Source organism: Excalfactoria chinensis, chromosome 7 (assembly GCF_039878825.1).
Source record: "Excalfactoria chinensis isolate bCotChi1 chromosome 7, bCotChi1.hap2, whole genome shotgun sequence".
Taxonomy (NCBI): Eukaryota; Metazoa; Chordata; class Aves; order Galliformes; family Phasianidae; genus Excalfactoria; species Excalfactoria chinensis.
In genome coordinates, this window is record NC_092831.1 from 22,961,761 (window position 1) to 22,987,939 (window position 26,179).

Genomic DNA, 26,179 nt, shown 5'->3' on the forward strand with positions numbered 1-26,179 from the left:
TGAGTGGATAACTGGCTTTAGTCTCCAATGCTGTAATAAAGCGGATTTGATTTTATTGAATCTCTTGCATGGAAATTACTATTAAAAATCTGTGTAGTTGAGATATTTTTGGTGTTTTACAAAGACTTGCAGGTTCCTGCATGTTAGTGGGGAGAAAAGAAGCCAGCTGTCCTACAAAATACATACTTTATTGCTCTAACTAAAATCATACTGAGTTTCAGGCAGTCTGAAGCATGCTATCAAAAATACTCCAATAGCAGTATATTTATTTAATTCATCCCAAACATTTATTCTGGCTTAAATACCAGTTTCCTCTATCTTGTTGGGGGCATTCAGAATGGAAAGAATGAGTCTAATCTTTTTTGGTTTTAGGCTAGAGTTTAAAGAAATTGAAAGATGATGATCCTGTCACGGTGAGAAGGATCACTGCCGGCAGTAGACCTGCTGCACAAAACTTATGCTACCCCATAAACTGCTGTTCATGCACTTCTGTACAATTGAAAGTGGAACACGGACAAGATGATCTTTCACTGGGGAAGATTTAAAAAAAAAAAAAAAAAAAAAAAAAAAAAGTTATCCATAAGCCTAGAGCAGAAAATAATCTGAGAGCTGAGGTTTTGAATAACTAAGTAGTTAAGATTTACCTCAGTGGTTTAATAACTTACTGAGGCCTCAATCCAGCAGAGAGCAAAGCAATAAACCACAGCTGCATCATATACCTTTCTGTCTTCTTCACTCTAGATCTTTACCTTTGCAATTTTTAACTGTTATTTGTGTTCTTGTATTTTTATGGAACTGGTAGATTAGCACATAAATCTTTTAGAGTATTATATAGTTAATTTCCAGAATATAGAGAAAAGGCTGGGTCTCTTTCTTTGACATGCTATTTTTGTCTCTATAATGAGAACAGCAAAAGGTTACAAGAGGAGGTAGTGGATTTACATGGGTACTATAAATACTCAGAGGAGGGGAGCAAGGAGGTGCTTACGTCCTACATAAGCTAAAAAGAGCTTCTTTTCAGTAGTCTCATGGCAGCACTATGCATCTTACTTTGAGGGCATGAATGGGCCCTCACATACTGAAGCAGCCCACATCTTGAGCATTTAAAAGAGCAAATGTATTCATGGTTTCATGGAATACCAAGGCCATTTATTGATCTTGGCCATCAGTTTATTGTCTTTTTCAGTCTTTGTTATTTTGTGTCCATCAGCCATTCACTGAGTACCTTGGGACACAAATTGCATATAATGGATCCAATTTACTGATCAAATGTTAACTCAGTCTCGCGAGACTGCTTGCCTTTGATAGCATAGGCTTCTGTTGACTTTGATACTATATTAATTGCAGTAGTCTTAGCATAATAACAAAAACTCAATATAAAGTTCTGGTGTAGCAGTTCCAGGTAGTTGACAGCTTTCTGTGTTTGCTCTGTCATTAACTCAAACAGGCTTCTTTGTGGGGAATCCTACATCTTATTGTTAGAAAATGTCAATCTGTTTGAAACTGCCTCTTCTCTTATGCAGGGAGAAATCTGTGTCCATGGGGCCTAATATCTCTTTTCTGGCAGTGTTTAGACCAGCTCTATCCTCGAGTTTCCACAAAGCCAAATGCAAAATATTGTTGAACAACCAGCTTAATGATGTAAGAAAATCCCCATGGAAGGCAGATACAGTCCCAAAATAAGCTTACAAATATAAAGGCTAGTATGGGAATCTGTGAGTTAGGGAAAATTTTATATACAGCAGTGATCAGACAAGGAAAATTTAAGATATTTCTTGTGCAAAATGTCAAGCTACTTTATAAGGTTAAGGGAGAAGTTTGTAACTGAAGTAATTTGCATTCCATTTGTAAATGTTGAATTAAAACAAGCTTTAAAGAGCAATACCAAGCACACAACGTGCTACTACCACCAGCATAACCATCTTAGGTTGGTGGCTTTAGCAGGCACCTGATTTCAAAGGCTGACTGCAGAGAAGAGGGAGAGTCCAAAATGAAGCACCAGGGAGGAGAAAAATACACCCTAGAAAGTAACTTCAATTGATATAGTGTCTGCATGAAGATAATTAAAGCCACAAGATTTAATTAAAATGACCAAATGGCTGTTGTTACCAAATACAAGACAGTGGTACTTGAGCAGAATTCCTCTGAATGTGTATGGTGAGCAGGATAAGAAAAAGAACAATTTTACCACCAGCTATAAAGGAAAGTATTTTCTGAAGAACAGCCCAAGCTGTGGTCATTTTTCAAGGCCCTGCATGCCAAATTTTTAGGATAACCAAATGCTGTATAAAAGCATCTTTTGGTCAGTTGTATTGAAAAGCACAGGCAAGTTTCATTGAATCAACATGGATGACAATCTGTTTGACTGAGTGCAGCAAGATCATTTCAGACCTTTAATATCGCAGTTTTGGTCAGTGTCTGCCCATTTTTGAACTTATAATTATGCTGGTCTCTTGGAAATACAAAACTGTATTGATGTCAACATACTGTAGCAGTTCTGAAACATGACAAAGAAACCCATGAGAGTAGTGTAACAAGCAGGTTTGTTTTGAAGCACTGCTAAGGTTTGTGCATTTCAATGACTAAGAAAGATTGCAGAAGCTTCAACTAGGTGTGCCCAACCAGTGATGAGACTGAGAGTAAAAGTGTTTTCTGTTTCATGCAAAAGTGGAAGGAATAGGGATCAGCTGCACAAGTGATCAGATCTGATTGCAGAAAATGAAATAGAAATACCAACAGAGACAGAGCCGTGCTCAGAAGGAAGAGTCTTGGGACCCTAAAAAAACAACAATTATTTCAAAACAGTGGAGAGCATCCTGTCTTCAGGAAGGAAACAGCAGACGTTTCAAAGTGATATGGGTTGGTTTAAATAGCAGAAAAACATAGTGGCTTTGTGACAAAGTTTTCCAGGCCTGAGTCAAAGCTTGTTGAACTTTATGGAAGTTTTGCATTGCATATGACCGTGTATATCTCTGAGATTGAAGTGAGGCTCTCTAAAGTTGTCACAAATGCTCTTTATTTTTATTTTTTTCCTTTAGAGTGCAAGGGTGTAGGAAAATTAACTTTAGTCCCAGTTCTGTGTACAGTTCAGCGAACTTGTAAGGTCCCATTCTTTGCTGAAGACTGAATCTAAAAAGGCAGCATTTTGAGTTTGTGTTTTTTTCATTAGCTCAGTATGAGTTGATGTGAGGTTTTTGTTGTTTTTGCTTCAGAAGTACATTTCAGCAGATAATTCGGAAAGCTGTTATCCAAACTTTAAGACGTTCGTACTACTCATTTATTGTCACTGGTACACAAAGATTTCTGAGATGGAATCTTCCTTCAGCTACATCTTCACAATGCTGTTCTTTAGACTTGTGTTTCATGAGAACAGTTCTAAATAGAATTTAGCCCAGCAATTAATGAAAGAAAAAAAAAAAAAAAAAAAAAAGAAAAGAAAAAAGAAAAATTAAGCTTTTTCTACTAGTTTTGCTGATATTTATGATATTTATAGGCTAAAAGAAGTGAAGAGCAGAAGAAACTTGGTTTATTTCTGTAGTAATACTGAATGGCTAAATTCCCATTTGAAGCAGATCTGTTAAGGACCATTTCTGTCATGTAGCAGTCAGTTTTGAGTAGGGAAGGAAATGGATTTTCTGTTCCTGTGAATTGTAAGATTCAGTGGACATTTTTCCTGATAGCAGACAGAAGTTCAAAGCCTCAAATATTTCTCACAAGCTAATTCTGAAAAAGGTTCGATCAATTAAAAATAATTTTCATTTCTAGTACCCTTTAATAGATGGATATTAATCTGGAGAGTTGCCTTACTTAAAATCCCAAATAGCTTATTGTGACAATGCACAACTTGACAAATATGAAATTAAGATATCAATTTGTGAGGTTGCTGAGAAACAAGGAAAAATTACATACCAAACAAAAGTACAGTCTGCTTGCTCCATGAAATATGTTAGTCTAGAAAAGAGAAATGTCTTTTATAGTACATTTGAAAAAGGATCATGAACTCAAGGTGTAACACCATAAAAAGGTGTGTGTAATGTGACTGAAAAATGTAACCTCTTTTGTAAAGTCATCACTACTATTAATTCCTAAAAATCTAGCCTGTGACATGAGCAGAACATGGAGTAGAGCTAAAAAGAAAACAACTCATTATCCAGAAATATATATGATAAACTTCTGATAAGGAGCTGCTGGGAGGAAAAGAAAGTGATGGCCAGCCAAGTGCCTGCAGTGTTCAGAAGAAAAAAAAAAGAAGCCTGTTCCAAGTAAAACCAAATATCAAGTGCTAATAGACAGCTTCATAAGAAAGCCACTCAGCAGATTTAGCTGAAAGGTTATAGGATGAAAATGAGTAATAAAGAATAATGGCAACTTTCCAGGAGTGGAGAGGGAATAGTAAATGTGAAAATCAAGGCATACCTTTGCCTTCCTTTGTGCCTCTTATTTAGTTAAAAGTAGAGCTGATGCTGTGTCTTCTTCCATTAAAGAGAAAAGGATGCTAATGTAACAGCTTCTCAGTGGTGCTCTCCCCTCTGGTTCCCCTGCCCCCCTCCCACACTCTGTCCCGCTGGGTAAGAGATATGGCAGGAGGCACAGGCACCCCATTGCCACCTGCATGCTGGTGCCTGCCCTGCTGTGCAGTGCTCTTGGCTATGCTTGCAGGGAGGGTATGTACCTAACCAGTGAGAGCTCATGTCTGGCACACTCAGGCAGGAGCAGGAAAGGTCTCGTGAAGGAGCCCTTCCAATCCCTGCAGAGAAACCCACTGTATAATATGAATGAATGAAGAAATACAATTAGACATTACATTTAAGGTATTTATAGAAGGCTAAACAAAATATGCAATCATTTTTTTTCCCCTCTTCTTTGAGCTGCATAGCATCAGCTTTCAGATTTCCTTTGTGCCAGACAAAAATGTTCTTTCTCCACAGTCTACCTCTTAGAAGTCCTGATACAGGACTTTCCTTTGTCTTAACTAGTTAGCATTTGTGTCCAGATACAGATACCCTTCTCAGCTTGTTTAAAAATGAAAGTTGGCGTTATGCTTGTTATTGTGCAGCTACATATAAAGTGAAACAGATTTTCAGAAATCATTTACAGAAGATTTGCTGTGACTATTGACGTTTTCTGACAACCTAATTTTTCTTTTAGGCCTTCCTCTCTCCTCCCACCTCTCCTCACCTCCCAGTTTCTACTCTGCAAACAGCAGAAATGTATTTGGGAAAGTGAAAAGGTTATGAATCAAACTTTCGAGGTATTTTTTAATTGACCTGGGTAGACATTTAGATGGAGCTGATAGAAAGGTTGCAGATGGTCTGTATTAAAAAGTCTCTTTATATTAGATGATGCTGTGTCCTGCATCTAATGATTGAGTAGTCTCCTGTGGAAACATGCATTTACCCATTGTACATAAGCAGCAATTTCAATTCTCTACATATTTCATCTGTTACTGGATTAACCTGAAAAGTCCTTGGGTAATCAGATCCCCTGGATAGAAGGACTGGCCTGTTGTTTGTTTGATACAGAACTTTCTTTTTAGTACAAAAAAATAACTGTTATGTTCTGAAATGCGGTCACCGCTATTTCACTTAACTGTGCACTGTGTGACCTTAAGAATGCAGCATGTGCAGTACAGACTTAGTGCCAGTTATGACTACGTATGCAATGTAGACTGTTGTGTGGCAGGATGTTTTGTTTGGTTTTCTTATTTCATTTTGAGATTCTCTTGGTGTTTGTATTTTAATCCTGACTAAGAAAATGGAAGAGTAGTATTAAGCAGAACCAACTGTGTGTTTGCAGTTTCATTAGAAAGTCTGTACAAGTCAATAGTACCAATATTTTCAGCCTTTGGAGTAAAACTGTGAACTAGGATTGAGTTTCAAGCTAGAGAATGGCTAACTTTAATTCCATTTGAGGGCTTGGTTATGAGATGGCCCTCACAATGTATTTGCAAATCAATAATGCTGTGTGCAGTTTTACTCATGAAATTATGATCATTTCCATAAAAAATAAAAAATAAAAAAAATCATTTTTAATGTTGTAGGCTTTTAATAGTGAGTGACTGAATTATCTCTGTAATTCATTACCCTCTCAGCTGTTAGATGAATGGGATATGTTAGGGTTTGTCATTATTCTCTGTGGTGGCATGGAGAACAGACTGGAGATTTCAATCACTTGCCACTGCATGGGCTATAGACATGCTGATGACTTGCTGTGAGATTGCATTTAGTTTCAGGATCTCTTGTGCTTCAGAGTATAATGCATTCAGTTGCCACGATGAACAAAGGCTTCTGATGGTCTGTATAGGTATACTAGGAGTAAAATAGAAAAGAAATAGCAAGGAATGAGAGTAAAATGGTGTTTTATTTTACAAATGACTAGCTGAGCACTGAGAAAAGGTAATGAATTTATGTCGGGAGGAAAGCAAATACAATAGGTGAAATATTATATGGGCATTTCTACATGAGTGTATATGGAGATGTATAATGTGAAATATGGTATAATCTTAACATTGTTATGTACATACTTATGACTGCACTGGCTCATTACCCATTGCATCAAGGATGCTCAAGTGTTTATTATGCTATTTACCAAATTATAGCTATTTCCTGAGCAGCCGGCCTCTGCTGAATATACTTGTATTCTGTCCATCTTTAATAATGAAGCCTGCAGTTTGGGGCAGAAACAGTCTGGCAACGATCAGCAGGAAATAAGAGAGAAATTGGTAATTTCTTTAGCTTTACTGTTTTATGTTGTTTATTTGCCTCTCCCAAGTATTCGTTTAGGGAACTTGAGCAGTGTAGGTCAGGCAGCTGATTTTTAGTGGATGTTTCAGTGGGCTGAAGAACAAACAGATCTCTGCTAAGTTTTAAATAACGTTTTGTTTTTCAGATTTGTCTACTCTGTCTTGGAGAGGATGTTGTAATAATTGTAATAAAAAATATCAGTATGCCATTTTACAAGCACCAGTTACCTATTGCAACACCTGAGTGAATAAATAAGATTGTATATATAAATAAAACAGTGTTAGGACATGGAAGAAATCAAAGGAGTTTTTAGATATTCAGACTGTTCTGCTGCCAGGTGGATGGTTTGGACCGATATCTGAGCAAGGAAGTCCTCCACATGCCTTTTGAGGATGCATTCTGCCATTGCCATCTTGCTGAGCATGAGGGTGGCTTGGCTGATAGCTTGTCCAGGCTCACATCTGAGACTTAACTCTGCCCTGTGGAAGGGCCCAGGCAGATGGGGGCTGCCCACATCTGGCCAGGTTAAAGGCAAGGTTGCTGCCTAAGGTGGTACAGGAGGTACATTTGTGAAGTTCAGGGAAGATGAGGAAAGGTGGCGGTTGCTGATGGCTGATTGAATCGAGCTGTCTAGGATTGGTTTTGCTTTCTACAGGCCTTAAAACATTAGCTGAGGAAAGAGAAACGTATGACTAAATTAAAACATGTAGATTCCTCAGTCTGTGTCCACACTGAAAAGAATAACAGTCTCATTCCCCTTTTCGTAAAGTCTGAGTGGTTGATGGGATTTTAGAGTTCATGAAACAAGTTGTTGTGGTCATTGCATCTCTGTGTTGTTAAGGTCTTTAAAAAAATAGGGTTTCTAAAAATGTCTTAGAGCTATTTTAAAAATCCAGTCCCTTTGTGGTGGTGTAATTTTTACTTTTTTTCATTGTGTTCTTGGACAGTATGCAAGTCAGTTGTAGATTCTGTCTTCCTTGCTTTATAAAGTTGCTTCAAAATTTTAACTTGCTCAATAAAGCAGAGCTCATACATAAATCTGATTTTATTTCATTTTAACATTCAGAAAATATCCCCAAAATTGCTTAAGAAGGCTGTTTGGAATATAAATGTTGGCTTATAATTCCTTCAATTATTGGAAAAAAATAGCCCAATCAATCTTTAGACTGGCTTTGTGGCTCAAAATGCCTTAATCTGACAGGAATGCACTATAATAGTGTATGAAAGAAATGTCTTAATTTATCACAGAATCCATTACTTCTAAGCTATATTTTGAACTCTGGGTAGCTGTACTTAATTCTTTACAAATAACATAGAATGAAGTCTTGTTCGTGATGTGTTTTAGGAAATCGAGCTTATTGTTTGGTTTTTCAAGGAAAAGAGTATTCTTTCTCAGTATGAAGGTAGATGTTGCACCTTCTACCTTTTTGGGATGTGCTTGTGAATTCTGAAAAGCAAATGTTCTCAAGATCTTAACTGTTAGCTGTAAAATCTAGGCTTTTCTTTGTGGTTAAAATGCAGTTGGAGCCTCTCCTGCTTATGCGTTTCTCCTTGTGTTTGAGTTAAAAGTACACTGAAGACAGGCATGTGTTGAACATTGTCCCATGTGTCCTATGTGTCTGGAATTTAAAGAACCTCCAAACCTATTCAAATTTTGTATGGCAAAGAGTTGAATTCTGTGTTGAGTTGCTTGAATCTACCCAAGACTTGCTGCGAGATTTTGTTGCTAACAGGGATGCTCTTCAGCCCGTAACTTTGTGCATCTGTATTTGATAAGGCTGGCAAATGGCTTTGATAAGTGTATTTTTTTTTTTTTTTTTTTTTTTTGGAGTAGCCATTCAGTGTTAACTTTCTTCGATACTCTGCTGCCCCTCATAAAACAAGGTTTTTCATATTAGTGACACACTTAATTGCATTGGAGTGATTACTTTGGGTTTTAGACTTACTGGGATTGTAAAAACAAAATGTAACAAATGGTACTGTATCATTTCTGCCCTCCACCTTGCATCTCACCTTTCCCTCTCTGTGCCCCAACAGGCTCTCTTCCTTATTGTTTCATCCTTATTGCTTGATTGAAAGCCTTGTCAGGTTACTTAAGGCATGTTTTAGCTGCAAGGTATGAAGCAGGAGATCAGCTTTTCCCAGACAGGATTCCACACTTGCACTGTGAATTAAGGGTTTCTACAGACTTTTGCCAGAACTGTAACAGCACCGTTTTTTCTCCCTGAAAGTAAACTTGGCACATCCATCACATCTGAGGACAGAACATTTCTAGCTTCACAGAGGAAAATATGTCACTGTGGTGTGTGTCATCTGACCTAACTATCCCTGAGATTTTTTGTTCTGTTCATCTCCTACATTCTTTATATAATGAAGGAAGTCTCCGTAGACATGATCAACTGCAGAGAGTGAGTGAAACATAATGGTTTCAATCAAGCTTTCTGCTATCCAGGTTACTTCTTACTCTTCAGTCAAAGGCGCTAACTTTCTTCTTGGAAGCCAGTAATAATTATCCTGTTTATTGACATTTTATAGGTTTTCACTAGCCACTGGTTTCATGGGGCCCTGAGCAATTGGATCTAGTACTTGATCTAACAGTCGGCTACCCTGCTTGTGGCAGGGGGTTGGAATTTGATGATCCTTGAGGTCCATCCAGCCCAAGCCATTCTATGATTCTGTGATTGTGCTTAATTTTTTAAAAACTCATTATTTTTAGTTGTAATATCTTTTTCCCTTTCAGGGAAAAAATAATAATAATAATAATTAAAAAAATCTCATCCTTGAACTGAATTCGCTGAGTTTTCTAATGATCTCTGCTGTGAATATCTTGATAGGAAATGCTGTGTAGGTCTTTCTGCCAGCCCAAGTTTATTCCGAGCATATATATGTGCCATACGGTTCCAGCAGACTTAAGTTATTGTTTTTCTGTGACATAGAAGTGATATAAATTGAAGTAGAAAGCCTTAAAACTCACGTGTTGCTCAGTTTATTATTTCTAAATTATGTTCTAGAGCCCCTTGTTTCATTTCCAGGCACAATGCAAAAACTGGAACACATTCCAAATATTTGAGGGAGGAGGAAGGTGTTGAAAAGCATGAATGATTTTTTGAAAGGTCAGTTTAGTTTCTCTGAGCAGCCAGCCCTGACACGAAGATTGTTAGCCTGAGAGCCCAGAGTGCACCAAGTGGCAAGTTAAGGGCCCTAGGAGCCCTGGCTTCTCCCCACAGACTGTGACTGCCAGAGCAGCAGTAGTGCTGCCAGCAGTGGAGAAAAGAGTTGTCGGGTTTCTTCCTGGCTTCTTGTGCAGTTTCCTGTCCTGCTGTGGGGATCTTCTCTGTACAGCTGTCCCTCTTAGCATTGGGGTCAGGTGGGACCAATGCTGGGCTGTCCTGTAGCTACAGGCTGGGCTTCCTCACAGAAAGTCAGGTAAGCTGGCAAGAGGCATAGCAGAGGCCGCCTTACTTGATATTAGAATGACCTCAGACAGGCATTTTTACTAAAAGATACTAGATCTCTGAAAACAGTAAGGATTTTTTCCGTGTGGTTTTCAGTGGGGATGCACATCTCAGCCAAAACAAACAGCTCTGCATCCTGAAAAATGGCCATTTAAAGCATGTGTATAAAAAGAAAGATATAGCGAAGTTTTCTTAGCTGCTACAAAATTTTATGGATTATCTTTTCTCACCGAGCATTCATTGCAGGCATTTTTTATTTTCATTGCCCTGTATTTCTGGCAATGGGTTTCATGTTGTCGAGGCATGACCCTTTGCAGTTTTAGTTTGATTTGCACTAGAGACAAAATGAATAAAGATGATTTTTCATCTGAGAATGCATGAATAGATACTTCTGCAGAGCTTTTTTTCATTGCCTGCTGGTGCAGGTAATCTGACAATTACCTGAATGGTCCAGGAACTCAAAGTGGGTGAAAAGAAACTTTTCTCATGGGATTTTTTTTCACACTGCATCTGCCTTTCTCAAACAGGAATATCATTGGAGAAATTTGATGTGTACATGCATCTGGCCATGCTTTTTATTTATTTATTCATTGTTTGGCTAAGCGTAAACTAGAAGACACATTTTGCACTGCCTCTGAGGAGTGCGAGCATACACTTCAGATGCTCCATAATTGTTGTTCTTTGGTAAAGAAGTGATAATAAATGCACTGCTTGTTAAAGCAATTTCGCTTTAGCGCAGCCCTATAGCATTGATCTAGTCAAAGATTCTTCACATTGCAAACAAGACTTGCATATCTGTCACAGCATTCCCAGCTCCTTTTGTATCTCTGTGCGGCAATGAACTTGCAAAAGATCTTTCTTTTTTATTTGAAGGCTCTTAATTTCCTTTTGCTGCACCTGTGATAATAAAGGACTTGAAATCAAATAGTGTCACTACTCAGGTTTAAAATATATTTCACTGTGGAAAATCTTCTGTTACTGGCGAGAGCTACTGGCACAAAAGAAAATAAATAAGCAACGGTAAAAGTACCTGCATATAAAACAATAAAACAGCAAGACTTACAAAGTCAGAGTTGAGAATATAATTAGAAAAGTATCAACAAATATACAGAATTTGTTTTATGACATGGCCATTGCTGGATGGCATTGTATCCCAAATGATTATAGAGGTGAAGTGTAAATTCTTTTTTCTTGTGCTTGATCTCCATCCCACACATGGAGTTGTAACAATATTACTTTGAAACTAGCTTTAGAGATGACCCTTGCTTATCTTCCTGAGACCACACAAAGCCCACATGAACAGAATGAGGATGCATGAAAGGCATTTGTAATCATTCCACGGGAGGCCTAGAGCTCAGTCTGGAGGTGGCGAATGTATGTAAGGTGTGAGAAGTTTAATTGATGGCTTTGAAAAAAAAAAAAAAAAGAAAGAAAAAGAAAAAAGAAGAAAAAAAGAAAAAAAAAAAGAAAAAAAGAAAAAAAAAAAGCAATAAGTAACCTGATAAATGGCACAGACTGTTAATTAGATGTCTAAATTTACCAATTGTGTCAGGAAAATTAGGACAGTGGGAACAATATGTCCCTAAGCTGTTCACTAAACAACTGCTGTGCTACTTATTTATATTTATCTGATGAAGTACATGCTGGAAGGAACACAGGAGGAAATCTCCCTCACTAGTCGGAAGCTCACAGACCTCTCTTCTCTTAAGGATTCCATGTCCTCATATTCCCTAGTCTGAACTGATCTTTGTAGTATACAGCCTCAGGAAGTTTGCATTTGTCAGGAATCAGGTAAGACCCAGTGAGAGGAAGAAGGAAGTTAGTATACAACTTGGGATTTTTATGTAATACGTACATGTTTGAATAAGAGTGCTTAGCAAAACATGGGGTATTTACATATGGACCTGATGATGTGCATATTTAAATATATTCAGAGCTAAGTAGGCAAACATTTACATACATACCCAAGAAAAGTGCCAGCTCATCCCCACAGGAGACTGGCGGCTGGCTGCCCTGTTATGTGCTGGTGGGAGCCAGTCACAAGAGGCTTCCTGCAGTGCCTGCAGCCATTGAGTGGCTCCCAGCCATGCACAGGACCACAGCTCATTTCCTGTTCCTCCTGCTTCTCTTGACTGATTGTACTTTCCATCCATCCATGAGGGCCAGTGGAGATTGTAATTTCAGTAGTTACTAACTGACCCTTAATTAGGCCTTGCTTAATCAGTCTTTATTGTGCTTTTTGCTGGAAGAGTTCGGATGAGAAGTTCTCTAAGGATTTCTTAAAGTAGGCGAGAACAAAAGTGTACTGACTATATTTAAATATTTGCACTTTTTTCAACTTTGGCATGCATAATTTGCTCACTGCATGAAACAAGCTCTACTATACTATTAATGTCAGATCAACATAGTCTTATTATATATTACCTATTATACAAATATAGTCTTTTAAATATATATATATAGCTAGCTCAACTTTAACATTAGCCTTACATCCAGCAGTAGTCCAGAATAACAAGTTCTCAAGGGAACAGTTCTGTTTGCAGCCTGTCCTTTTGCTGCCACTCTCCTTCTTGAGCTCCAGGCATTGTGTCTCTCATAATCCTATGGGTCATATAACTCAGGTGACTGAGAGGCTTACCTGAACCTTACTGAACACAGAAGGTGTGTTGAGTTTTTCTCTTTGGTTGTGAATTTGTTCTGGAAGAGGCTGACAGGCAAAAAGGGAGGAAGTCAGAGCTTTGAGTAGCCAAGCAACAAAAGAATTTTTCCACCATCCATTCTTGTCCTTTTTCCTGCATTGCTGATGAGGTTTTTTTCCAAGTACAGAAGGATAAGTTGCTTTGGGAACCTATTCCTTCCCACTCAGAAGTGTCACTTGTGTTTTCTTAGTGAACACTCATCAAAGATGTTGCAGGAGCTAGAAAATTAATTTTGCTCTAGTGGAAAGGCTTGAAAAGTATAGAAAGGCATGTGTGTTTGTGTAAAAGTAACTGATGATCACTTTGGGGGGAAGCTAAACTTAATGCCTTTGGAAGTTACCCCATATAAATAAAATTAAGAATAAGTACAAAGAGGAGGGAGACAGGGCAGGCATGTTTCACACCTGTCTTCAAACCCCTGTTGAAAGCATAACATTTTCTAATTCTGCTTTAATGAGCTTTAGATAGTTCTAGAAATGAATACAACTTATTCACATGGGTTAAGCTTTTGCTCCATGGTGGTATGGAAAAATCACAGTTTGTATGATGCTGAACTCACGACAGATGCCAGACTAGTTCTTAGTTTGCGATGAATGAACCTACTGAGTTCTTCTTATTTCACTTAGTCTTTGATGAATTTACAGGAAATAAAGGGACAGCTTTGACTTCTAAATTCAGCACTGTTACAAAGCTCTTACCTCAGTGCTGTAGCTCATCTGAAATTTTTGAAAGCTTTGAAACTCTTCATAGAGTTTGCTTTATAGCTGTAACATCAAGCTGCATTAGCTCCCTTATCTTCCCCCTTGCTCTCTTCTACCACATACTCAAAAATACAAAAATTAGAAAAAATTACTCTTCTCTGAATTTCACTGAACTCTGGACCTGGCAGTCCTCCAAGATCAGTACATTTCATGGATGCTTATCTACAAGTAAGGAAGTGTTCCAGTTGCCACAAGTGGAGGATCCCATCTCAACACAAAAAGAAGGTACCAGCTGAGAAGTGTTCTGATTGATAGCTATGTTCCCAGCCTGAGCCAGTTGCCAGCAGCCTGAGAAGCACATGCAAGAGTAGTATTGAGCATATGAAATGGACCATATGCCAGCTGACTTCTAGAGGTGCTGTGCACCAGCAAAGAATTTATTACAGTGGCCTGGTTTAGACATGGCACAGGTTGAGGTGAGACAATTTTAATAACAGATTATGATTTGGATCTGAGAAAGGAGAGCCCAAAGATCTAACTGAGCTTCTTACTAGCTATGGAAGGGCCCAGAGGCTAGGGGTGAAAGCTCAGGATAAAAGGCATTTAAGTAGACTTTATGAATCTTCTTGTGAATATGAGTTGCTGAGTTATTTTTAGGTTCTGATTTGGGATAATGCAGAATGTTCAGAAAAGGAGGAACACACCATTTTCTCAGAAGGGATTATGATGCAGGAGAGCGGTCTAAGAGCTTTCTTAATTTCTGAAACATCAAGGGGGGATATGATAAGGATTGGTTCAAAACATTAGGTCATTAATAGTGTAAGTGAAATGGCTAAGCCTAATCCTGTGCTTAATGATAAGAGAGGCCTTTCCTCATTTATCTTCATGTTTTTCCCTTTTGAAGGACAATTCCTTGTTATGATAAAGTTGCATTGAGTGTATTTTCAATGAGTTTTCTCTGATATTTGAGGAAATAATGCATCTGTAAAATATTCTTTGTTTCTCTGGCATGATAACTTGATTACTTACAGGGCAAACAAAACAATTGTGTTTGTTTCAAGCAGCTGCTCTATGAAATGGCAAACACCGTGTATGCTGAGGGAATTGAAAAGATGGGCTAGAATGAAATAGACCTTTCTGGTTTTGGCCATACCTCAGGGAACTGAGCATTCCTTTGCATATGCTGTAATTGGAATCAAAAGGACATGGAAGGACTGTGCTCCACGTCTCCAAGGCCATGCATAAGTTCAGAAAAGCAACTTCTGGAAAAGGGAAAAGGAATTTCCCAGGTGGGATGTTGTTCAGGCCTCTGTGTACAGTTGTTTTTCTCCTGAATGTGATGTCTATTCTGTGTTTTTTAAAACTATAGTTAACACTGAGTGTTAAAACATTAATGCATAGAGATCAGTGATACCAAGCATGTTTCTCAATGTTAGCATTTTCTGCCCCCTAGAATTCTTCTCTTGCAGTAGAATTCATAAAGATAATTTGATCTTTGTACACCCCATGTGTGTTTTCCTCATTTTTATTTTCTTAAGCCTAAGCACTGTATCCGAGGTTTTTTAATTCAAATTGACAAAAAAACAAATATTTTGCAACTTACTGCAGGTAGATCTATTGTTTACTTTCTTCCTTTTTCCTGGCATTTTGCTTCTCAGACTCCATATTCCAGCTCCTTGATACTTCTTGAGCAAGACTCCCTTGGGTATCTCTACTTCTTTACCATTGTCATTTCATTCTCAAACAATATTAACCACGTTGTGTATAAGAGAAAAGTTACCATTGCCCTCCACACAGTGTGAAAGTTTGTTCTTGTGCTTCCTCATGTTTATCAGAATTTCAACCAATCTGTTAAATATTAGCAGTTTTTGTTAAAGAATTTCAATAGCAGCACTGATGCATTGATTCAATATTACTATTCTGCTGTTTTGGAGAATATAAAAATTAATTGTTGAAGAAAGTACATGTGACAGCAGAAAAGATGTAGTTGTTAATTCCAGATGTTGTGAATGGACTTGGGGGAATGTTTTTTCCAGGTGTACAGCTTTCCATTATTGAAATTCAGGACCTTGGATTTGACCATGATTTCTACTTTACATTCCTGTATCCTGTTGCTTATTTTTTCCTAGGATCACTGGGCTGTATTTGTAGTGATACTTGTCTATTCAACAGCAGCTGGAAGAGAGGCAGAGTGACACAACTGAATAGCTATGGACAAATGAGGTGGGAGATGGCAGGAAATAGCATAACTGGAGGGAAAGGGGTGAAAGGGTTTCATTTCCCATCGGAAGAAGAAAAACAATTGAGGCCAGGTAGCTGGGCATTTTTTGTTCTGACAGCGTGGCAGAAAAAAACGCATCATAGCATCATGAATCAGTAACGTGGCTTCATCGAAAAATTCTGTCCCATCTTCAGTGCAGTTGTCCAGATGCCTAGCAAAAATACAGTAATACAGGAAGAGTACAAAGATAACTAAAGAAGTATGAGGGAAAAAAAACAAACGTTTTAAATATTGTAGCTAATATATTGAAGGAACTAGGATATAGACATCAAAAAAAAAAAAAAGGTGTAGAGTTAATAAATTAAGCACTCTTTGCTCTTTCTTATAAAAGAAGACTAACAATACATCTAAAGAAATAGAATTGCAGATGCTTAAGTTATTTTACAGTCAGGTTTCTAGTTTGTTTTACAGATGAAATACTTTAGGTTGAACATAATTCATCAGCTGTGAGTGCTTGTGGTAAAACTTGTTTTCATACTGTTGTGGGGGTGTTTTACGCAAGAAATTTTGGGGCCCAAAGCCAAAACATGTTTGTTCAAAAAGTGAAGTGTGGGTTCTCCTCCTACCTTCTTGTGAAGGTAATTTTTAAAGAGTAAGTCAGCAAGTTAAGAAGCAGAAGAAATACATGTGATCAGCTACAGTTAATGATGAATAAGCGTAATGCTCATCATAACAAATAATGATCGTGTTCAATTCATGAATTGCAGTAAGCCAAAGTTTTCCCTACAAATCCTGTGGTGGACAAAGGCTGTTAACTAACACATTCAGGAAAAATTGTGGTTGAATCAGGCACAGCTTGGAAAAAAGAAATTACTAAGTCCATTTATTGGTTATATACCCTAACTAAAGTAGTTTTTATCAACACCATTTTCTTATTTATACAGTGACAATGTTTTCTTGTGGCATAAGATTGAATGAAGTGATTGACAGATTTGTGTTCTTTGGCCTCCTATGATGTTACAGGCTTTAAATTAACATTTGTTTTTATCAGCTGTAATTAAGTTTGTTTTTCAGACTTTTTGTGCTGAGATGAAGTGTAGAATTTTTTTGGTAGGGTATCTGTGCTCATTTGGAGCAAGAGGTAAATTAGCACCAGTTTTTTAGAATTACAAATAACTGAACTAATGAATTTAACTTTGTAATACAGGGATGTGGAGTGACTGAGAAAAGAAGCTGAGCTTTTGTGTGATGAAAAAAGCATTGCTGTATCTAAATAAGAAAGCAGAGGAATAGATTTTTCCCTACGTTTTCACACAAAAACTAACAGGCTGGTAATATAAACATTAATAACAATTCTTCTAAAAATAGCCTATGTACATCTGTAGCAGAGAATCAGTTTGCAAAAATCAAGAAATGTGCAAGGAGGAAAAAGGGTTGGGAATTTTTTTTTAGGATACTTAGTGTTGTTTATGCAACTTTTAGAGGTAAGTAGTTGTAACAGCAAAATAAAAGTACTTTGGAGTTTTAAAGCGCTGTTCTACCAATTTTCTCTGAACTTATCCAGTAAAATGTATTTCTCTGATTGCTCCAGAATTACTACTTTTAAGGTTCAAGAAACAGCAGTGATTGCCAGGTCTTCACTCAAACCTTGTAAAGAAAGCATCTGGCACATAGTTCATGAGCAATACTATTCAAAGCATATACCAAAGAGCTCTATAGTTCACATAATTGACTAAAAATTTCACTTTCTTGATGCCATATTTATACTCTATATAGAAGTGGCAAAGAGGAAAAGTTTTTATTAAGTTTAGTCCAATTTCCTCACCTGACGAGAAAGTAAATTGTATAGTAACTGGGTGAAGCCTTCCCATCTTGATCCTTTGTCTTTCAGCTGCCAGAACCACATGTTATGAGTCTGCTGGAATCCTTTGGTTTTTCCTGTATTTGCATGAAATTGTCAGTAGAGTCCTAGAGAACTGGCCATTTGCTGAGTTGTTTATTTTATGTCATCTCAATGCAGTGCATAGGGACATGGTGTAGTGGTGGACTTGTAGTGTTAAGTTGGTGGTTGGTTTGTTGATATTAAGGGTTTTTTCCAACGTAACTGGTTCTGTGATTCTGTAATCTGTGATTACCTCTCTGAAAATAACTGATAAACGAAAGTCCTAATATATGGAGAGCTGAAAATACTGTAGGTTGTTCTTTTCAAAGTCTCAAATTAGCAATAACTAATGTGTAATTTCTAGTAACTATCTGCAAAATCCAGAAAAATGCAGTTGTGAATCACAGGTTGAAGTTCATCTTCCCTGAATCCCTTAATTCCCAGCTCCTGCTTCTGACATTTCGCTTTGTCTCACTTTTGTTGTACTGAGGAGAACAGGGAAGGGCTTCCCCTAGAGATTCATGGCACAGGTTTTTTGCTTAATTAACTGTAGAGAAGGCTGTCTGAGTGACAGACAGAGCCTTCTTCAGTCCCCAAGTGAGTGGTGTTAATTTCCTGCAAAATACTGAGGAACATATTCCCATCAGTGTGTCCACACAGCTCTTATTGATGCTAATGAGAGCTGGGTGCTTGTATCAAAGGGGAAATTGCTATTTGTGTGCCAGGGTTGTATCCTAAATCAATGAACAGTGGAATTGCATCATTCCACTGGTTCTTTTCTGGTGCTTCGTCTTTCACCAACTTCACTGTTTTTCTCCTGTTGCTATAGCTATCCTAAGCCAAATTTTCCTAAGCAAACCACAGAATAATCTAGTATCAGTTTTGTCAGCTTGCCTCATAGAATGTTTTAAATCTAGGATATCTGGGAAAATAGCTGAGAATTTTGGCAGGCCAGACACGTTTTTCTCAGCTTGAACTCAAAGGTAATGGTGAATTTGTTTCACACGGACAGCTGTTTTTTCTGAAAGCTTCCTTACACAGTATGAAAGTGGCTCCAGCCCCCTACTACATCACCAGAAACCTCTGTAACATCCAATACACTTGGAAGAATCATGTTTACAGTTCTAATTGATGGCCACTGTTTTGACAGGCAAACAGATTTCTCCTCCCAATGGCCTCGTGCAGTTGGCCTCCAGCAGAACTTACCATTAGCAGAATTCTACATACAAAGACAAGCTGATACAAGCTAATAATAAATCTGTAGGGAAGGATGTTAACCACAAACTACTAAGTCTAATTAGTGATGTACAATAGCTGAGGCCAGGGAAGGAAAATATTATTTATCAGAAGGACTGATTTTGACAGTTGAAAAATGCAAAAATATTTATTATTTATTACGCCAAAGCACATCTTTCAAAATGTAGTATATGCAACTCCACTCTTCTTTAGGCATTGTTTTGAAAGCTACTGCTTTGTAAAAACAATGTCAGCTATCATTTAGGCTGCAGGGCTGGAATTTGTGCTGCTTAAAACTTAAGTTTGTTGTGTAATCAAAAAACAAGTCTTCTAAAGATTTCTGTTTGCCTTTTCCGCCTCCCTTCTGAGTTCAATATCTTATCTGTCCCCCCGTATAGCCCCTCTGCCCCGCCACCCCCCACCCCCCCACCCTTTTCAAAAAGGCTTTGAGTCTTTTCATTGTGTCCTACCCTGGTTCAGCATTTCTCAATTCCTCTGAGCAGTACAGAGCTCAAATATAGCCTAATGCATCCCGCTGAGAAAGTGCTCAGACTGTTTTTGGCAGCTCAGCTACTGAAACAATCTCTGCATCTCTCTTGTGCATGTTGCTGCACAGAGTCTTGGTGGCAAGAGTACTGTTTCCCAAGATGTGTTCTTTTCATGGAGCCTTCAGCAGAAATCTCCAGGTATTTCTGGAGTGTTTCTGGGTGTATTTCTGTAGCAGTGCAGCATGATAATGGAGCAAACAGTGGCGGGGGGGAGGTAGGGTGAATGAGTTAGGAGAGAAAAAGGAAATGAAAAGAAGAAAACTTAACAGGGATATGGGAAATAGCAGAGAGGGAAAACCACTTTAAACTGATAGAAAAACAAGGCAGCTTTACTGTAATTACAGCTCTGAGGTGATTAGTAGAGAAAGAGAATAGGTCCTCTTAACCTTAGCAAATTATTTTTACCCTTCATGCCTCAATTTCTTAATTTGTAGGATGGGTATTATGATACATGCTCAACATGAATGGTGGTTGAAGTGGGGACTGCATTCCCATTGAGGATGGAGCTTTCATGAAAGCTAGGGTCTTTCATGAAAGCTAGTCCTCTGTGTTACCACTGTTTTTTCGAGTGCATTGTTTTTCTGGAGAGCTTTTTGGAACCTGCAATGAGCAGTTTCACTTCATGAAAGTCCAATAAGCCCCAGCAAATCCCCCCTGTGGCACATAAGGAAAGGGAAGCACACAGTCTGGGTAAGAAGGTGAGCGCTGCTGTTGTGAGATAATTAGCAAGTCTGACACTTGGAAGTATCATGGCTCTGAGTGCAAATGGGGAAGGTTTTAGTTTTGTTTTGCAAATGTTGTGTATTTAATTTGCCTCTTGCATTTTTTTTTCTGCAGTTATGAGAATGTCATAGAGTCAAGCTCTTTCCGTAGCCAAAAGGGCCCGGCAAGCAATTTTATAGAGTGAGTGCAGATTCTCTCTTGGTGCTTCAGTGGCTGACATACTAAGAAATGCAGCAAATACCACGAGAGTTGTGGTAGAAGAAAATGAGAGGTTCTTCGCCTTGTAAATACACATATACTGTACATACATGTATAGCTGATACATTATGAGTTCCAAGGCTTTATATTAGTAGGCAAAAGAGGTGCAGAACAGAAGAGGGAAAATAGCATGAAACAGAAAAGAAAACAAAAAGCTTTTTTTTGCTCAGTTCAGTTGGTCTTTTCCCTGTCCCATTTCCAAGTGTTTCTCAGTTGCCTGCTGTGGCTGGAGGGGCTGGCGTGACACTGAGGGATGTTGGCTCTCCCTGGACCCTGCAGAATTTCCACACACACATCTGAGAAAACCACAAAGTCAGCAAGGAATCCCAGAGGGGCTGCTGGCAGCGCCTGCAGACTGCACAGGGAATCTCTGTCTCCTACTTTCTGTCTTACTGACTGAACCTCAAAGGAATAGGTTCAGTCAGAAACTGCATTTATCTTTTTTTTACATGACAGAGGATAACAGATTCCTGGAAAAAAATTAATAGCTAACCTAACCGCCTGCTTCTTTTTCTTTTATTCTTCAGTGTGGAGATGAGAAAATAGGAATTAAGAAAGCGAAGTCAAGGGAGAAGACCTTAATACCCTGTGGTTTTTTTCTTCTCTTTGAGCACAGAGTTACCAACCCAAGGCATGGGTGTGATTATCCTGTTCTCCTTGTGTTGGCATTTGTGGGCTCCATATAGAATAGAGTTAGCTATGTTTCTGTACACTCTTTGGGAGAGAACTTGAATTCGTTTCAGAATAAATTACTTTCCTGTAGGGTAGAACAAAGAGGAGGAAATGGCTAATGCTGTAGGAAAGCAGGGAAAAACAAGAATATATGGGAATAAAATCTTACTTGAGTGGAGGGCAATTATACAGTCTGGTGGACAAGCAGGTAGAGCTTCGTACTTCGGACAGACTATAAATCAACTTTTCCTTTTTATGGCCAAGCTGTAAATCATAACTGTGTTATGTTACTGTAGGTATTTATTTCTTCATGTATGTGATAAAGGATGCAGTGTTCTTGTACTCTCCATCAGATGACTGAAGCATCATTCCATGAACACAGAGTGAAAGCTGTCACTCAGTGGAATGAGTTTCCCTGTCAGATAATATTAACCAAGAGGTGTCCTTTCTTACTAAACACTATCTTCAACATTCAGACTACTGTAGCGTGTTTTCCAAAACCAAGTCTCTCTATGTATTAAAGGCAGTTCCATAACATAGCAGAGTTCATGGCAAGATTATTTTTCTCTTAGCAAAACTTAGTGGGAAAAATGATTGCACTGTTGATTTATTTTGAATGAACTCTTGGAAGGCTTGCTAAGTGTGCCATGTGGAAAGCTCCATGAAATGCTGAGGGTTAATATTCTCTGCTATTAATTTCAAATTCCAGATAAATACGGTTTCAGCTTTGATCCTATCTGTACTAATTCTTTGTCACTGTACTAATTAATTCAGCATGCTGGAGAAAAGATGCTAATTTGGGCATCAAAGAAATAAACGGGTTGGAGGAGGAGGTTGTGTTTAATGAGAATTGTTAAAAAGATCACTGTTACTCCCATTAGACTGGATCTGGAAGCTCGGTCGTTTTAGTTTAGCCTCCAGCAGCTTGATACTGTAAACTTTAAAAAAAAAAAAAAAAAAAAAAAAAAAAAAGCCACTTAATTTAATGTTGACATAATAAAACAGGAGCAACAAAATATTAGCATGTGGGCTAGGTTTTGCCTTGAGGAGGTCTTGCTGCAGTAGTTCTTTTTCTGGGGCATCCCAGTGTTGCCATGGCTGGAGACACCACAAAGGGTATGGGATTTGGTCACTGGCAGTGGGGCAAAGAGAAGAGATGCACACTTGCCCCTGGCACAGAGCTGCACCCCTGACAGAAGTTTAACTCATGTCAGTGAGGTGCTGCCAACTTCTTGGATGCTGGTGCAGATTTGGGCAGTGTTTCCCAGCTCTTGCCACATGTGCTCTGTTCTTAGAATCACAGCCTTTACCCAAACATACTCTCATCTCTTTGTATTTGTTTCAGCTGTTGCAAAGCTTTCAGTCCTACCCGTGTAATACCCAATTGCATGCTTCTGTCCAGTAAGTAAACATTTAATAGTAAACCTTTTAGGTATTAAGAAAGCCACTAAAAACGTAAAAGACTTATTTCATTAACGCCGCTATTAACATAAATGTAAAATGAGCATGGTCTGTAATCACAAATGAGTCTGACTCACTAAGGATCTTTACAGCAAAGTTTAATACTCTGTAAAAGTGTGTGTATGAAAGAGATTAATCAAAGCACAGCACTGCTTCTAGAGCATTTCTTCTGCTGTAAAGCTGAGTGATAAAATAACTTAAAACACACGGCAGTCATGGCAGTTAATAAGCTTTTTATAGTCCCTGTGTGGACCTGAAAATAATACCTTATTAGTATCTTTATCTTTCTTGCTCACTCATTCATTCTTACTCATATTTAAATTTAATTTTAAGGGTTATTTCTAGTCTTTCGTAAGGGAGCTGCTTTAATAATTGCAGCATTTTCCCCCATTTGCTGTGAAATGACTATGAGCCAGAGCTTTTGTAACATGTACTTTAAAAATCAGTCTGGTTTTTTAGACATGATTTCTGGACATGTCAAGGTTTTACAACGTTGTTAGGCTATGTATCTTGCTTGACCATGTCACATATGCCCTCTGCCCTCTTCAATTATTTCTCTGCAGATGTTTGCAATTCCATTATGTACCATGCTAGCTGCAGTGACACCTACTGATCTAAGGCAACTGAATTAACTAAGAAATCCAAGTTACTGACTTTAGTCTACAAGCTGCTTAGGGTTCTACCCAACAGATGTTTCTCCTGCTTAGAAGTCCAGGATTTCATAGACCTGCCTGCTCTTTAATCCTTGAAGCAAATATCAATACGTTTGAGATCTGGAAGCTCCCAGCTCCACATGGAAATGAAGTGTTGCCATGACCACAGCTTTAGGTCTTGCATGTAAGACGTTTATCCCAAATATAACAGAGAAAGCCTGTAGAAGGCTTGTTTTAACTTTTATTCCCTGGAATAGGGATAAAGGCCTTGAATTGAAGCATACATTAGCCTTTATACTGTAGCCAATTCAATGGTAATAAATACTGCAAGATGACGATGTATACTTGGTATTTAGAGACTTTATTCATTTAGGTTTCTAAGGGGAGAATGTTAGTTATTTGCAGAACACCCATATTCTTGGAAATTCAAAGAAATAGGATAATACCTCACTGTGCTGTAGCGTGTTCTCAGCTGTTGCATATGGGCTTTTCCCGTAAGGATGTATCATCACTCTGAGATCTGATCACTTAAAGAAAATTCCTTTATACTTTCATTTACAGGACTGTGTTGTCTCTCAAGCAACCTGGAAAGTGACACACACACACACACACATATATATATATATGTCATTACAAGTGGTTTCATTTGGCATAAACTGGTTATAGATAGATATAGAATAGGAGGGTGCAACTGATTTGTTTCACGATTTCTAAATGTATTTCACCATTTATGTATAAGGTTTTAAGAGTAACAATTCTGACATTAAAGAGAATTCTGCTGTGTTGAGCATAGCAAACCAGACCTTTTAAAAATTTATGTGCCATATATCTTTTCATTAATGTTTTTATGCTTCTGTCAATAGTATTACTATAAAAGGCATATTTTACCAGAATCCAATTATTTGTTGCCTGGAGAACTGGAAACTTGAAGTCCTAAAGCCATTCAGTTCTCATAGAATTTTAATATGAATTTGATTAATTCCATAGTATAATTTTGACAGTAGATTTTATCCTGTCCTTTTTAAAGTCAGTAGTGGGCCCCTCACTGATTTCAGTGAGAGCAGGATCAAACCCAGTTGGGAAGCAAGTATTCTTCTTTTTGTACTATAAGCACTAGAAAACCATTAAGCCTGTAGTGCAGAAAACCAAGGAAAATTGCAATCAGTGGAAGTTAATTTTATCATCAGAAGCCCATGGCAATTAGAACACATTGGTAACCAGAACATAAATTTTAGGACAGGGTGCATAAATTCAGGCAGAGATTATATTTTTGTGTCTGTGTCGCTTAATGCTTTCTACTCTATATTGGTTTTCTTTAGTGCTAAGTTTTTGCTTCTCTTATTCTTTAATGTTTGTGCAAGATCTTTGTTGGGCTGAAAAGCATATTACAGTAATAATAACAAGCAGTGGGTTTTTATGATGTAGCAACATGAAAAAGAAGCAAAAAATGTGAACATTTCTCTAGCCTAGAGCTATATGTTGCATACTTAGTATCACAGGTAAAAATTGTAAGTCTTCACAAATCCCGTGTGAAGTCAAAAATAGGAAAAACAAAAACCAAAGGCCAAAACCAAACAACAACAACAACAACACCTTAAAACAACAAATCAGGGGTTTTTCATCAAGATCAGCTCTCTATTTCTGATTTACAATTAACGTGGAACTCGCCAATTTATGAGAGAGCAGCTCTACCAGCAGACAGACAGCACTATTTTTGCAGAGAATTGTCATGTTAGCAGTTATTACCATCAAGATTTTTTACTTTGTCTTATTTAAAATGTATTTCTTTCCTTTGTAAGGAAAAAATAATAGTTGGACTTGAAAGGGAAGAGAGTTGAACTTTTCTTTTTGTTTCATTTCTCCTGAGTATGCAACATATTCAACTCCAACTCCCGGCAGCAATACGATATGCGCAAGAATAGTGTTTTCATAATCAATACATGCAGACAAATATGAGACTCCACAGCACTATAATTGAAACAGTGGGAGAAAAGGTGATCAGACTTAATATATACCAAGTACAAGAGTTGGATTATGACCAAGTTGCTTTTCTTGAGAAAACTTCCATGAGACCTTCCCAGCATATGCTAGCTCTCAAAAGCAGGGTGCCTTGAGCCCATTGGTGCTCATCCCAGAGCTATTTGTTGTTTGGCTGACGTGTAAACGTTCCCTTTATAACTAAGTTCTTATTGTGTGGAAGATCTGCAGCAGATTCCGTACAAGCTTCTTTTGCTCATAATCACATAATTATTGATTAAATTGAATATTAAATATTGAATAAATGTTGGGATTGTTAACTTATAAGCCTGACAGCAGAGTATTTGCAAGATTTCTGCTTTGATCAGAGGAGGAACCTAAAGTCAGTGGTTTACAACTGAAGTATATGCACAGTAGTTCAGGTCTTCCACTTGAAGCAGCTTAGGATGACATGGAGAAAATGCGGAAAGGAAAAACCACCAAGGCAATAATGCAGAAGGGTTTGTAATTTTCAGTCAGAGTAATTAGTTTGCAATGTGATATATTTCATGAAGTAGTTACTTTTTTGTACATTATTGTCATTGATTTGCATGGGAAGACACTGATCATTTATTTACCTACTGAATGGAGAATTTCACACTGGAGAAGAGGAAGGGAGGCTTTTGTGCTTTTTGACCCATAATTCATGAGCATATCTGGCATACCTGGCCCCAGTATTCTGCATACGTCCTCTATCAGAAATGTGGCTCTCCAGTTTAGTTACTTTTTACGGACTTCATTATGCAGACTGATATGTTACACATATCTGTACAGCGTGTAAAACAGTGGGACCCCTGAACTGACTGGGGTCTCTGGAGGAGTTTCGCAGCATAAATATTAAATGATAGTATGTTACTAGGCAGAAAGAAGAACCCAGGGGTATTTTTTGAAGAGCTCATATGAACTGCCTC

At 38.0% G+C, this 26,179-nt stretch overlaps 1 protein-coding gene across 3 annotated transcripts in view; it reads left to right on the top strand.

The window, feature by feature from the left end:
* PARD3B (par-3 family cell polarity regulator beta) overlaps positions 1-26,179 on the top strand; it is a 361,423-nt gene that overhangs the window by 240,709 nt on the left and 94,535 nt on the right. The gene's annotated exons all lie outside the window — the stretch shown is intronic.